Source organism: Ambystoma mexicanum, chromosome 3q (assembly GCF_040938575.1).
Source record: "Ambystoma mexicanum isolate Mex_15411 chromosome 3q, UKY_AmexF1_1, whole genome shotgun sequence".
Classification (NCBI taxonomy): domain Eukaryota; kingdom Metazoa; phylum Chordata; class Amphibia; order Caudata; family Ambystomatidae; genus Ambystoma; species Ambystoma mexicanum.
In genome coordinates this window covers 1,115,804,715-1,115,819,271 of record NC_090926.1, presented here as the reverse complement: position 1 = coordinate 1,115,819,271, position 14,557 = coordinate 1,115,804,715, and the positions used below count along the sequence as shown (strand labels likewise).

The following is a 14,557-nucleotide window of genomic DNA, read 5'->3' as shown; positions in this document are numbered from 1 at the left end:
GGGCTGGGGAATATGCGAGTCCCAATACATAACCTTGCCAAAAAGTCCACAATTGGAACGCCCTTGCCAGTTTAATCAGACAGGATCCAAGATTATGAAGAAGTAGATCCTGTGCAATAGAACAAAGAGACTGCTGCTGGGGATTAGCAGCATTGCCAAAGCCATATACTGGTGGAGCCTGGTGTTTCGCTGTGACCACAGAAGACCTTTGTAGGTGCTTAGGGCCTTGGACTGGTGGGACTAATCATGCCTGTGCTCTGCACCAGAAGCCTCCCTGCTACCAGAAGACATCTTAAATGTCCTGGGACCACATTGTAGGCTGCCCATTCAAAGTCAAGTCCTCTTTGCTTCAGCAATCAACCCTCCAAGTTCGAACTTGGGACTCTGCAGGATGTCGACATGTGCCCTAAAATGGGATACATCACTCACCGTAATGGTATTTCTGGTGCTTATATCTGCTTAGATGCACATGCCCTGCATAGTCTGACATCTAGGAGAAGTTGCAGAGTATTACAAGATTTGTTTTTGAAACTCGAAAATGGACGTCAGAGTGTTAGTAATACTATCCCTAGTGTGACGTGCACTGCGCCCATGGTCCTTCACGCGTCGGCATCCCTCAGATTGTTTATTTCTGACATGAGGTTGCATGAAGCGTACCGTGAGTACATATGTAATAAAGCAGAAACAGTGATAACCCAGAAAATATCAATGCGCCTTCTACTCTAGAAGAGGAAGAAGGTTGGGCGCATGTGAATCTAAGCAGATACAAGCACCAGAAATTCAATTACGATGAGTTATGTATCCCTTTTGGAGATTGTGGATCTTCTTAATCACATGCTCTGCATAGATTAGCAAGCAGTATCTGGAGGAGGTGGGAAGTGAGAGGGTACAGTGGCAAAGAGATGTTTTAGGACCGCTTGTCCCACCAGTGAATCTGCCTTAGAGTGTGTGTCAATGAAATAATGCTGTGTGAATGTATTTTACGCTTTTTTCAAAGAGATTTTCTCATTTTTCGGCCAAATCGAGCCTTAAGCTCCACCATTCTACTTCCGATCAACGGGGACCTGTTTCGGAATTTTCTACGCCCCTCAAGGGTGAAGTTTTTGTCGAGTTGCGCTTCTTGGAGGATTCCAGAAGATCTGAGGCCTACCATGGACATGGCCCAGGATAAGGGAAGCTCGACGCCCGGATCCAAGCTGTTCAGAAACTGCCCTGCATGCGGGTTACAGAATGTTTTCAAGGAGGACAAGCATTCGAGATTTCTCTACTGCCTTCATGAGGACAAGACACACATGGAGAAGGACTGTGCGTTCTGCAAGAACCTATCGGAACGGACCATGAGGGATCGTTGTTCCCGCCTCGCCAGCTGGAGAAGGGCCCAGCAGGTGAGAAGAAGAAAAGGTCCGAGCGGTCTAAGTCATGTGAGGGCGCCCCGGCAACGGGGGCCCAACAGAAGGCTAAGCACCGCTAGTCCGTGGGCACCGGGAGCGCCGAGCGGTCGGGCTCTTCGGCTGCCAGGCAGGGCGCACCTTCCCCGGCACCACACCATCAACCACGAGCCAACGATCTGGTTCGGGGAAGAGGAAATCGGAGAACCCGGGTAAGCTTCTAGAGAAGCCTCTGTCGATCTCGAAGGATTCGGCTGAGGGGGAGCGAGGCGGTGACCCCCCCCCAAGGTGAAGGCTTCAAGCGCGCCATGGGTGGCGAAGGCCTTGATTCACCTGGCTAAGGCCTCTATCGAGGGAGTCGCGGTGGCCCTGGCGAAGCCTGGGGAAGCTACACCAGTGGAGGCGATCTCGGGGCCCAGAGTTTCCCTGCCACCGCGGAGGGAATCCTCTTAACAGCCCATCGACAAGACCCCTGTGAAGACCCCGGTGGAAAAAAAAGGGGGTGTGGGGGTGGTGTCCATCACGGACACGGATTCAGCCTCTGAGGAGGAGCTGGTGGAAACCGTGAAGAACCTCAACGAGAGGTTAAAGAAGGTACGATCCCACGGGAGGGATCCCGAAGAGGTGGTCGAAGAAAGCGACGGTGGTGCCGACGAGGCCCCAGTGGAGGATCAGCCATCCCTCCCGTCGCAGCCATTGCCTGAGCCTCAGGACAACTCGGCGGCCATTCTGATGGCAATCCAAACCTTATGCACGGAGATAAGGTCGAGATTACCACGAACCCCGGCGGATGATCCAGAACCGGGCCTGTCGCGGAGCCCTCCGAACAAGCAGAGGAGAGTTCACCCCTCCCCGCCCTTCATGCCCCCACGACCCGTGGATCCCTCATCCCCCTCACCGGAACCCAGGGATGACACGGCGACGGATAGGCCGACGGGGACGGATGACGACAGTGGTGACGGGATGGACCTTCCCCGCCTGACGAAATTGGCTCCTTTCACACCATGATTGCCAGGGCATCCGAGCTCTTCCAGCTCTGTCCCGAGGAACAGAAGAAGGAGGGTTTCCTCTATCAACGGCGAGAGGCCAAGAGAAAGACGGTCCTCGCGGTACCGTTACTCGACGATATCTGGGACGAGGGACTTGCGATCCTGAAGAACCCGTCCACGACGCCTCCCAAGAGGGACAGGTACGAGAAGAAGTACTGGGTCCCCGACGCTGCCCCTTTGTGCCTCAGGGCTCAACCTACGCCGGATTCGGTCGTCTCAGCGGCAGCCAAGAAGAAGGCGGCGGGGGCGACAGTCTCAACCTCTACTTCCCCTCCTGACGGCGAGGGTAAGAAATTGGATGCCATGGGGCGAGGGGTCATCTCGTCGGCGGCAACGACAATCAAGGCAGCCAACGCCTTAGCGATTGTGGCCCGTTACGACAAGGAGCTATGGTACAAGATAGCCCCCCTACTGGACTTCCTACCAGAGGACAAGAGGGCGGAGGCCCTGGAGATTCTGCAGGAAGGTGAGGTGGCGTCGGACCACGCCATAACGGCGGCAACCGACATTGCCGACACTGGGTTTCGCCAGTTAGGCAACAGTGTTTGCCTGCGACGAGGCTGTCTCAAGGCGACAGACTTCCGTCAGGACGTGCAGACCAGGGTTTTGGATATGCTGTTCGACGGCAACAACCTGTTTGGGAGAACAGTGGATGAGTCACTGCAGGCCATCAAGGCCGACACAGACAGCCCGAGCCCTGGGAGTCCTTCAGCAACGACAGCCCTTTTTGAAGCGCCAGAGGCAGACAGGGGGCCTCCAAGGGATCAGGCGGTGGCTCCTCTACGTACCGCCAGGTGGCCCGCTCCTCGTCCCAGGAGGCTTAGAGAGGTCGCGGCAAGCAAGGAGGATCACGGCGTCGTCGCCAAGGAGGCCAAGGCGGCAAGGCCGCCTCCAAGCAAGATTGAACCGGCCGTAGCGTCGGGCCCCCACCGAAGCACCCCCGGTGGGAGGCGGCTGGCGAAGTTCGTCAGCGTGTGGGAGTCCATCTCCACCGACAGTTGGGTGCTGGATGCCCTGGCCCACAGGCACACTCTCGAATTCCAAGTGTCCCCGCATTCCTCCCGTGGCCAGGAAGGAAAATCACGTCCCTCAACTGATGTTGGAGGTAAAGGCGATGCTCAAGAAAGGTGCCATCGAGCTCGTCCCCAAGAGGCTCCGGGGCTCCGGAGTATACTCAAGATACTTCCTCGTCAGAAAGAAGACAGGCGGTTGCGCCCCATCCTGGACCTACGTCGGTTGAACAAATACATCAAGGCACACAAGTTCAGTATGGTCACTCTCTAGCACGTGCTGGGACAGCTGGAGGAGGGCGACTTCCTATCGTTGTTGGACTTGGAGGATGCTTACTTCCACATCCCCATCCTAAAAGGACACCGAAAGTTCCTCAGATTCGTAGTCCAAGGATGCCACTACCAATTCAGAGCTCTGCCTTTCGGATTGAAATCGGCACCCAGGGTGTTCACCAAGTGCCTATCATCAGTGGGACGCGGCTGCGCCTGCAGGGGGATCCACGTCTATCCCTACCTGGACGACTGGCTCATTCGTGCAAGGACAAGAGAACTCGCCGTCGAGAACACGGCGAAGACCGTCTGCTAACTCACAGAGCTGGGTTTCTCCATCAACTACCCGAAATACCATTTGGTTCCGTCGCAGGTGGCACTGTTTCTGGGAGCGAAGCTCGATACAGTGGAATGATTGGCGTATCCGTCGGAGGAAAGGACGAAGGCCATCTTAGGCAAGGTGCAGCGACTGCTGGCCACGGACGTGGCCAGGGTGATATCCATCAAGTCCCTCCTCGGAGTGATGTCCTCATGCATCTATCTAGTGCGCGTGTGCAGGCTACGGATGCGTCCTCTACAGGAGTTCCTCGACGGCCGCTGCATGCAAGCGGCGGGCAGCTTAGAAGACAAGTTCCCGCTCAACAACGTTTTCCGTCGGGTGATTCAGTGGTGGGGCACCGACCTCACGGCGGGCACAGACTTTCAGACCCCGGCACATCAGGAGACGGTGACGACGGACGCCTCCCTGGAGGGATGGGGTGCGCACACCAGAGATCTCCACGCAAGAGGCCTTTGGCTCCCGGAGGAGAGGTCCCTCCACATCAACATCTTGGAGCTCCGTGCCGTGTTCTGGGCGCTCAAGTCGTTCCTCCCGTCCCTCAAGGGCAAGGTCGTGAAGATCTTCACTGACAACACCACCACAATGTTCTACATCCGGAAGCAAGGAGGCACCAGATCCCCCAGCCCTATCCAAGGAGGCCCAGGATCTGTGGCACTGGGCCATCGCCCAGGGGATGTTTCTGGTTCCCTTCCATCTGGCAGGAATAAAAAAACACCATCGCCGACTCACTCAACAGGGAGCTGCGCTCGTGCCACGAGTGGGAACTACGCCAGGATCAAGTGGATCGGCTCTTCCAACGATGGGGCAAACCCCAGATCGACCTGTTCATGACGGCGATGAACTCCAAGTGCCAGAGGTTCGCCAGCAGGTTTCCCCAGCCGAGGAGCATGGGCGATGCTTACTCGTTCCCCTGGGACGGCGTGTTCCTGTATGTGTTTTCTCCGTTGCCGCTTCGGCTCATCAGCCAGCTCAAGAGGTCCCAGGGAAGGATGATCCTCGTCGCACCGGCGTGGCTGAGACAGATCTGGTTCCCCGACCTTCTGGACCTCTCGGCGTCCCCACCAGTCAAGCTGCCGACGGACGCAGATCTTCACTCCAGAGAGGGAGGCGCCATTCTTCATCACGACCCGGAGTCGCTGAACTTGCAGGCCTGGCTCCTGCAGCACTAGAGTTTGGAGGGTATGATATCCCGGCTGACTGCAGAGAGGTTCTTGCAAAGGCCAGGACGCCCTCAACTCTCAAGTGCTATTGACATAAGTGGAAGAGGTTCTCTGTCTGGTGCCATGCACAGAAGATCAACCCTCTACGGATTACGGCACCTCAAGTGCTACCATACCTACTGTCGCTGGCCAAAGCTGGACTAGCTCAAGCTTCCATCAAGATACATCTGGCAGCGATCTCCCCATACACCAGAACTGCAGGACGGCCGTCCTTGTGGTCTCATCGACTGATGAAGGGACTGTTCTGATCGTTCCCGCCGATGAAGGCTTCAGCCCCGGCGTGGTAGCTCAACGTGGTGCTGACCAGGCTCATGGGGCCGCCATTTGAGCCTTTGCATTCGGCTCCGTTGAAGTTCCTGTCGTGGAAGACCGTGTTCCTTGTGGCCATCACCTCTGCACGACGTGTGGGAGAGATTCAGGCCCTATCCTGCAAGCCTACATACTTGACTTTTCACAATACGAGGGTGGTGCTGAGGACGCACCCCTCTTTCATGCCCAAAGTGCCATCGGACTTCCATCTTAATGAGCCCTTGGTGTTGCCAGTTTTCTTTCCGTCGCCTTTGTCGCCGGCCGAGAGGACTTTGCACTGGCTGGATCTAGCTAGAGCACTTAAGTTCTACGTGGACTGAACGAAGAGTTTTCGGAAGACATCACAGCTGTTTGTGAACTTTGGACCTGTGAACCAAGGGAAGGCACTCTCGAAGGCTTCCATTTCCAGATGGCTCTCCGGCTGCATCATGTACCGTCATCGGTTGGCCAACCGACCGTTGCCAGGCTGATCGAGAGCCCATTCGACCAGAGCGATCGCTGCTACTACGGCGTTCTTGTCTGGTGAGCCCCTGCTGGACATCTGCAGGGCTGCTACGTGGAGGTCGACATACACCTTCACGAGATTCTACTGCGATCGGGATTCCAGGGAGGAGTCCAGAGTCGGCCAAGCAGTGCTGCGCAACCTGTTCGCCTGAATGTGGGCCTGGTGAGGAGGTAAGAGCTGCTTAATATTGAGTTGATATAATGCTTAATGTTGAGCCTTTTGCCACCTTCCGTGGTTGTGCATTTGTACCGCTATGTATTCTTATATTCATGAGCATGTGAATCCATGCCAGACCCCATGCTGGAGAAGGAACAAGTTACTTACCTGTAACTGTTGTTCTCCAACATGGGTCTGGCATGGATTCACATGCGAACCTTCCCTCCTTCCCCTCTAAGGCTCTTCACTTGGTCACACTGCCACTTGAACATGCGGTAAAAATCTGAGGATGGCTGCCGGAGGAGGGGCTTAGGGAGAGGGCAGTATGACCCAGAGACCAGTGATTGGTTACTACTAAGAAAGACAGATCAGAAACAAAACCGATACTGATTTTCTCTTTACCGAGGATTCCCAGCCTGACGACGGGGAATATTCATGAGCATGAGAATCCATGCCAGACCCCATGCTGGAGAAAGGTAAGACTTTCTTGGATAGGTAACAGCAGAGCTGTATGCACTTGACTATCCATCTGTTGATGGCGTTCTTTGATATGCGATCACCTTCCCTTCCAGGTGCAATGGAAACAAAGAGTTGGTTGTTTTCCTTAGAGGTTTAGTTTTGTTCACATAGTACAAGACCACCCTCCGTATATAGAGTGTATGGAGGCTTCTTTCTGCAGAGTTACATGGATTTTGAAAGAAGGTAGGGAGTTCTATGGATTGATTTACATGGAACTTTGAAATTAACTTAGATGAGAACCTAGGATCTGTTCGGAGGACAACATTGTCCTTGTCTATTATGAAGAGTGGGTCCTGTTCGGACAAATCCTGTAGCTCACTGACTTGTCTTATAGAGGTGAAAGCTACTAGGATTGCAGTCTTGTAAGTCACATGTTTTAGGCTGGCCTTGTGCATAGGCTCAAAGGGTGGACCCATCAGCTTGGAGAGCACAACACTGAGATCCCAACCTGGGGGAGGGTTGAAAATTGGGGTTAATGCCTTTACCCCTTCCATGAATGCCTTAATGAGAGGAATCTTCCACCAGGACACCTTGTTTTGTGAAGTAGTGTAAGCCGAAGTTAGGCAGAATCCTGTGCAGTTCCCTTGGGGAACACTGCAAAAAGATTAAGACTACAGGAGCAGCAGTAAACCCAATTGGTAGCAGTCTGCACCACCCAGATTTACCTGGTAGCTGTGGCTGAGCAGTCAGACTTCTCTCAAGAAGAGTAGGGCAGTATGTAGAGGATGCACAATAGGGCCAAAACACAGTAGAGCAAACAAACACTGACCAGAGCTTTGTATAAAAAGTATATAGTTATTTATTTAAAAACACACTTGCAAGTAATATACCAGCACTCATAAGTAAAAGCAAGTTAAAACACAATCAGGTAAATTATACACACCTCCCTTAATAACTATCAGACAAGTCAGGGTTAAAGCACACTATATGTTAAGACAGAGGTGAGCGCTTAACCTAGATGGCACTCCAATAGTTTAGGTTAAAAAGGGGGCGAAAAGGCAGAGCATAAAATAAAAACTGTTCCCAACCCTTTTTAAGAGGCAGAGCAAAGGGAAGAAAGGCAGGTTATACTGTAGAGCCAAAGTTCATAGGCCAGGCCCACTTTAAGTGGAGCAAGCGAAAATGTGCCCAGGATCACACGGTTTAAAAGTGCACTAAGCGTCTTTGCAGAGTATCAAAAAGGAGTTGGAATAGTTCAAGAAACAAAGTTCAGCAGGTCTGGGGCCAACCCAGTATAGAAGTCAAGGATTTAGGGGACACTTTGAGCACTCTGTACAAAGGGAGGCCAGGCAGGACACAGTAGCTTAAATGGGAAGGAAGCTCCAGCGGGGGCAGTTGTTCCTGGCAGTGGTTGCAGTTCGTTGTTCCAGCCAGAGGAAGAGAGGATCTTGTCATGGAGGAAGTCTGGAGTCGTTGCACTACCCAGGGATGAAACCAGCCGCGGAGTTCCCGATTTAAAAGGTGCAGTCCTTTTATTCGCGGTCAAAAGTGGTGAGCTTGGCTATCCGGCTGCTTGGCACGGGCGATTCGACCAAGTTACGCTTCTGGGAGCGAAAGAGGGCGAACTGATTGGTCCCACCAACTCAAAGGGGAGAAGACTCTCCAGCAGATCTTCCCTGTCGTCGGAAAAGTGGTGAGTTTGTTGCAGCAGGGCTTCACCGGTGGTGTCGTCGGGTTGCAGGTGGCTCAGCTTCTTCCTCATCAAATTCTTAGGGCCTGTGGCGACTTCTGAAGTTCCAGTCCCAAAGGCCCTGCTTTTAAGCAGAAACCCCCCCCATTCATCGGCCTAGCTGTCAACCACACATGCTAAGTGGTGAGCCGGGCGGCTCACCACTGGGCCAATCAGAGTAGAGTGCGACTTGGGTTGCTAAGGCAACGCAAGCCAGGGTGCCATTTCCCCCCCTCCACCCTTCCTGTGGAACCCAGACAGAGTGGCACCCTTTGTAGGGCTTCTGTGGAAAAGCCCGCCAAAATAGTGGAACAAAGGGCTCGACCTTGGTCAGAGTTACAGAGACGGACACAAACGCCATTTTAGAATCGAGTTCTGGCAAAAAGACCCAACCGGTGATTTAATATCAAATAAATAAACCGGCAGTATCTTTAACATTGCACCAAAAAGTGGTGCGTTTAAAATGAATGGGAAAATCCAATAGAGAATATTCCGGTGGAATATTTCGCGTGGTAACCATTGCCCTCGAAAACAGACCCAGTGGCAATTGAATTACCCCTTACCAGTACTTCCACAATATGATGGTTTGTACTGGTTCTGTTCACAATTTTGGACTAGTAAATCCAATGGTGACTTTACATGTCCTGGGAGACAGTCAGTCCCAGGGTATGGAGTCTATGTTTGGGGGGCAGCTAGGTAAACCCAAAATTAGATGATCTTCTGGGATAAGCATAGAGGACATAATATCCTTCATTTTTTCCACAAATGCTAAAATGGACGGTGGGTGTTTAAGCAGCACCTGATTTCTTTGATCTTCATAGAGACTGTTGGCAGGTGGTTTTAGAAACTTGACATAGTTATTAAGCATCCGCCAATGCCATTTTACAGACAGAGGAAGGAGTCCAATTTCATGGTTTATGATATCATTTGGAATTGAGGTAGCTAAACCCAATACTTGCTTCCATATGCCACCTTGTAATGCATCAAGAACATCTTCAATTTCATAAAGACATATATCAAAAAAATATAGTATACATGGTTCCACCATAAGTAGGTAAAATTGTAGAACAGGTAGTAAGGAAAAGCCACAATATTTTCTCATGATAATTTTCATCCGAGAGATTAGGGGCCTAGATTTTTCATACAGTTTGTTTTTCCACCATTGCGCGGAGTACATAACGGACAAAGTTTAACCAAGATATTTAACTGATTTTACTGACTCAATAAAGATACCATCCATAGACCAATTATATCGGCATACCTTTTTTTTTTACCGTCTGTAAAAACAAGTATGTTAGATTTGGACTGATTAACTTTTAAGTTATTCTCTGCAGCATATAAGGAAAAGGAGTTCAACTTGTTTTGGAGGCCAAAGGGTGTTTTATCAAATAATAGTAAATCATCAGCAAAGCCCATGTAATGGAGCTTCAGCACCCCCAGATTCACAGGGAAATTTATGACCTCTGTCCAACAATCCTCAATATCGCAGATCTATAAATTAAATAGTACCGCAGCAAGAGTGCAGCCTTGTTTAAGTCCGATGTTAGTTGGGATGACATCGGTGGTAGCGCCCGCTCGATTTAATCTAACCCTATAATAAGTTGATGTATGCAGAAGGGCAATAAGCGACACCAGGTACGAAGGAAAACCCATGTGTAGCATTTTTTTTCCACAATAATTCTCTCACCACTGAGTCAAAAGCTGCACTCAGGTCGAGAGAAGCCATATAGACCGCACCCGTGTGATTGTGTTTGGTGTTCCATTGAATATGAGATATTCTTGTCGCATTTAGAGAACATCCCATTGAGCGACGAAAACCAGTTTGGTATTTTGATAAGGTAGCATTGACATTCATGAACTCCAAGAGCTCCTCTAAAATATGACAAAATACTTTCGAGGACGCATCCGTGAGAGCTATTGGTCTAAAATTATTTGGACCGTTAATGGGGCCCTTTTTATATATTGGAATGATCATAGCGGCACACCATGATCGAGGTAGGGTTTGAGTGTCAAATACCATATCGATTTTATATTTTATAATACTAGCCCAAAACTGTATGTCAGATTTTAGAAGGCATGCTGGAATTCCATCTGGGCCAACTGCTCTAGATGCATTTAGTTTTACGATTGCCCTTTCAACATCCTTAAGGGACCAAGGAGAGCTGGCCAACCAAACAACTGTCGGAGGATGTATTTTTTTGTTAACAATATCAGCAGGCAATGTAAATTTTGACTTAGTGATCCACCCATTCAAAACCCGCAATTGAGTTTTCCTTTAGGCCACTTTTTTCATAATTTATAGATCTTAGTATAGCCCAAATGTTGCGTTTGTCACATTTCAATAGATGGTACATCATGTTATGGCATTTATACTTTGCAGAGTGAGGTTGTAGAAAGGAAAGGTTTGAGGAAGGACACGAGTTAAACAGGTTCTCAGTATATGTGAGGGCTCTTAAATCTTCCAATGACATCTAGACAGGCCTTTCCCAGCAGTAACAGTCTAAAAAAAGTTACCACCTATGAGGGACAAACAATATCAAAGTCAATGGGCTAGAAGTGTCTGCAGGGAGACAAGACAGCCAAAATCAATTTGAAACAGTCTATGGAGCCGAGGCACATCTTGATAAAAGTCTTGCACAAAATTAGAGGGTTTGTTGAAAAATAACTTGTAGGGCCACAAGCTGTTAAGCCTGTGAGAAATTATAAGTTACCTTTCCTCCATACTGTATGGGCTACCCTCCTACGGAGGGGACACAACCTTTTTCGCCAGAAAAAAACGTCTTGCCCTTTAAATTTAGAAGTGTGTGGGAGTAAGGGGCCAATAGGCCCCCTCGCCCCTCCTCTCCTTAGAACAAACTTGGACCATGTGCCTCCAATGGTGGGGGGTGCCCCCGTCGCCCTTATGCAGTGTCAGCATTGGTTGGCATTTGCGTAGCTGGGACCATTGCGCAGGACACGAGACATCCATCTTTGTGCCCCCTTGACTCCATCTTCGTAACTAGGCCTCACTGCAATAATACGAAAATGCTTCTCTCCCCCTTTGCAGCGCTGTGCACGTAGCACACATGACCCCCACCTCTTCGCTCACCGTGTCTGGAAAACTCAGCGGCTCCATTCTCACGCTGAAGCCGGAGGTAATTGCAACAAAGAACTAATGTAACAACCCACTCTTCCTATGATATCACTGCCTTGCGTGTGAACCAGCTTAAGCCAAGCATCCATCCCCACAAATCTGTCCATGCCCCCTCACCCTTGCCATTGGAAAATTCCTGCCAATGTAACCCTGTGTCCTTGCACGGTGTTCACTTGATGTACCAAATATGTGACCCCACCAGGATACCTGCCAAGCAGACCACCAACTAACATTACACCTCTGTCACAATATATCGCTTCCCAATACTAACACATGCCAGCGCGCCTTAGATTCTTTAGGAGTCCAGACCCTAGCTTCAATCAATGTTATCGTGATGGTCAAAGCCCTTTAACCTGATGCTCCATATAAGTCACTGTTATTGACGATGTAAATAAATGTAAGGCGTTTATAGGTTCACAACGATTCGTTCAAAAGAATGGCAAAGTAATTATTTAGTACATGCTTCATAGAGATATATTAAGTTAGCTTAGTTAGTGATCAACCAGCCTCACAGCAACCTGACCTTCACCCCTCCTGTACACTGGCAACAAGTCACGTGAAGTCCATCCTCCCGGCAAAGGAGCAACCAATCCAGATGGAACCATATCGTCATCGCTATATGTGCCTATACTGATTGACCAATCCTGTACCGCATTGACACCCTACACTATCTACGTCATGTATGACGAAATGTACCTTTATGACATGATGTAAGGAACAAGATACTTACCTGTAACTGTTGTTCTCCAGCATGGGTCTGGCATGGATTCACATGCTCATGAATATTCCCCGTCGTCAGGCCGCGAATTCTCAGTACAAAAAATGCAGTATCAGTTTTGTTTCAGATCTGTCTTTCCTAGTAGTAACCAATCACTGATCTCTGGGTCATACTGCCCCCAGCCAATGACTGCCCTCTCCCTAAGTCCCTCCCCCGACAGCCATCCTCAGATTTGGTAGCACGTAAAGTGGCAGTATGACCAAGTGAAGAGCCGCAGAGGGGAAGGTGGGAGGGTTCGCATGTGAATCCATGCCAGACCCATGCTGGAGAACAGTTACAGGTAAGTAACTTGTTCCTTCTCCAGCATGGGGTCTGGCATGGATTCACATGCTCATGAATATAAGAATACAAAGCAGTATACACATGCACAGCCACGGGAGGTGGCAACAGGCTCAACATTAAGCAATACAACAACTCACCATTAAGCAACTCTTACCTGCTCACCAGGCTCACCTTAGGCGAACAGGTTGCGCAGCACTGCTTGGCCGACCCTGGACTCCTCCCTAGAGTTCCGATCGATGCAGTAGAATCTTGTGAAACTGTGCGTCAACCTCCACGTAGCAGGCCTGCCGATGTCCAGCAGGGGCACACCAGACAGGAACGCTGTAGTAGCAGCGATCGCTCTGGTCGAATGGGTTCTCGGACGGCCGGGCAACGGTCAGTTTGCCAACCGGCGACAGTGCATGATACAGCCGGAGAGCCATCTGGAAATGGAAGCCTTCGAGAGAGCCTTCCCTTGGTTCACAGGTCCAAAGTTCACAAAAAGCTGTGACGTCTTCCGAAAACTCTTCGTGCGGCCCACGTAGAACTTCAGCGCTCGAGCCACATCCAGCGAGTGCAAAGTCCTCTCGGCTGGCGACGGGAACAACACAGGTAACAACAAGGGTTTGTTAAGATGGAAGTCCGATGGCACCTTGGGCATGAAGGAGGGGTGCGTCCTCAGCACCACCCTTGTGTCGTGAAATGTCAAGTACGGGGGCTTGCCGGATAGGGCCTGGATCTCACCCACGCGTCATGCAGAGGTGATGGCCACAAGAAATGCAGTTTTCCACGACAGGAACTTCAACAGCGCCGAATGCAGAGGCTCGAATGGTGGCCCCATGAGCCTGGTCAACACCACGTTGAGCTCCCACGACGGGGCTGGAGCCTTCACCGGCAGGAATGATCTGAACAGTCCCTTCATAAATTCCTTCACCAGTCGATGAGACCACAAGGACGCCCGTCCTGTGGTTCTGGTGTATCGGGAGATCGCAGCCAGATGTATGATGGTGGCGTGAGCTAGTCCAGCTTTGGCCAGCGACAGTAGGTACGGCAGTACTTGGGGGGGCTGTAATCCTTAGAGGGTTAATCTTCTGTGCACGGCACCAGACCGAGAACCTCTTCCAGTTATGTCCGTAGCACTTGAGAGTTGAGGATGCCCTGGCTTTTGCAAGAACCTCTCTGCAGTCAGCCGGGATATCATACCCTCCAAACTCTAGCGCTGCAGGAGCCAGGCCTGCAAGTTCAGCGACTCTGGATCGTGATGAAGGATGGCGCCTCCTTCCCTGGCGAGAAGATCCGCGTCCGTCGGCAGCTTGAACGGAGGGGACGCTGCCAAGTCCAGAAGGTCCGGGAACCAGATCTGCCTCAGCCACGCCGGTGCGACGAGGATCATCCTGCACTGGGACCTCTTGAGCTGGTTGATGAGTCGGAGCGGCAACGGAGGGAACGCATATAGGAACAGGCCGTCCCAGGGGAACGAGAACACATCTCCCATGCTTCTCGGCTGGGGAAACCTGCTGGCGAAACTCTGGCACTTGGAGTTTGTCGCCGTCGCGAACAGATAGATCTGGGGTTTGCCCCATCGCCGGAAGTCGATCCACTAGATCCTGTCGTAGTTCCCACTCGTGGCACGAGTGCAGCTCTCTGCTGAGCGAGTCGACGATGGTGTTTTTTACCTCTGCCAGATGAAACAGCACCAGAAACATCCCTTGGGCAACGGCCCAATGCCACAGCTCCTGGGCTTCCTTGGACAGTGCTGGGGACCTGGTTCCGCCCTGCTTCCGGATGTAGAACATTGTGGTGGTGTTGGTGGTGAAAATCCTCACCACCTTGCCCTTGAGGGAAGGAAGGAAAGACCTGAGGGCCCAGAACACTGCACGGAGCTCCAGGATGTTGATATGGAGCGACTTCTCCTCCGGGAGCCAAAGGACTCTCGCGTAAAGATCTCCA

At 51.1% G+C, this 14,557-nt stretch overlaps 1 protein-coding gene across 3 annotated transcripts in view; it reads right to left on the bottom strand.

The window, feature by feature from the left end:
* LOC138447655 (neurogenic locus notch homolog protein 3-like) overlaps positions 1-14,557 on the bottom strand; it is a 798,580-nt gene that overhangs the window by 87,617 nt on the left and 696,406 nt on the right. The window lies entirely within an intron of this gene.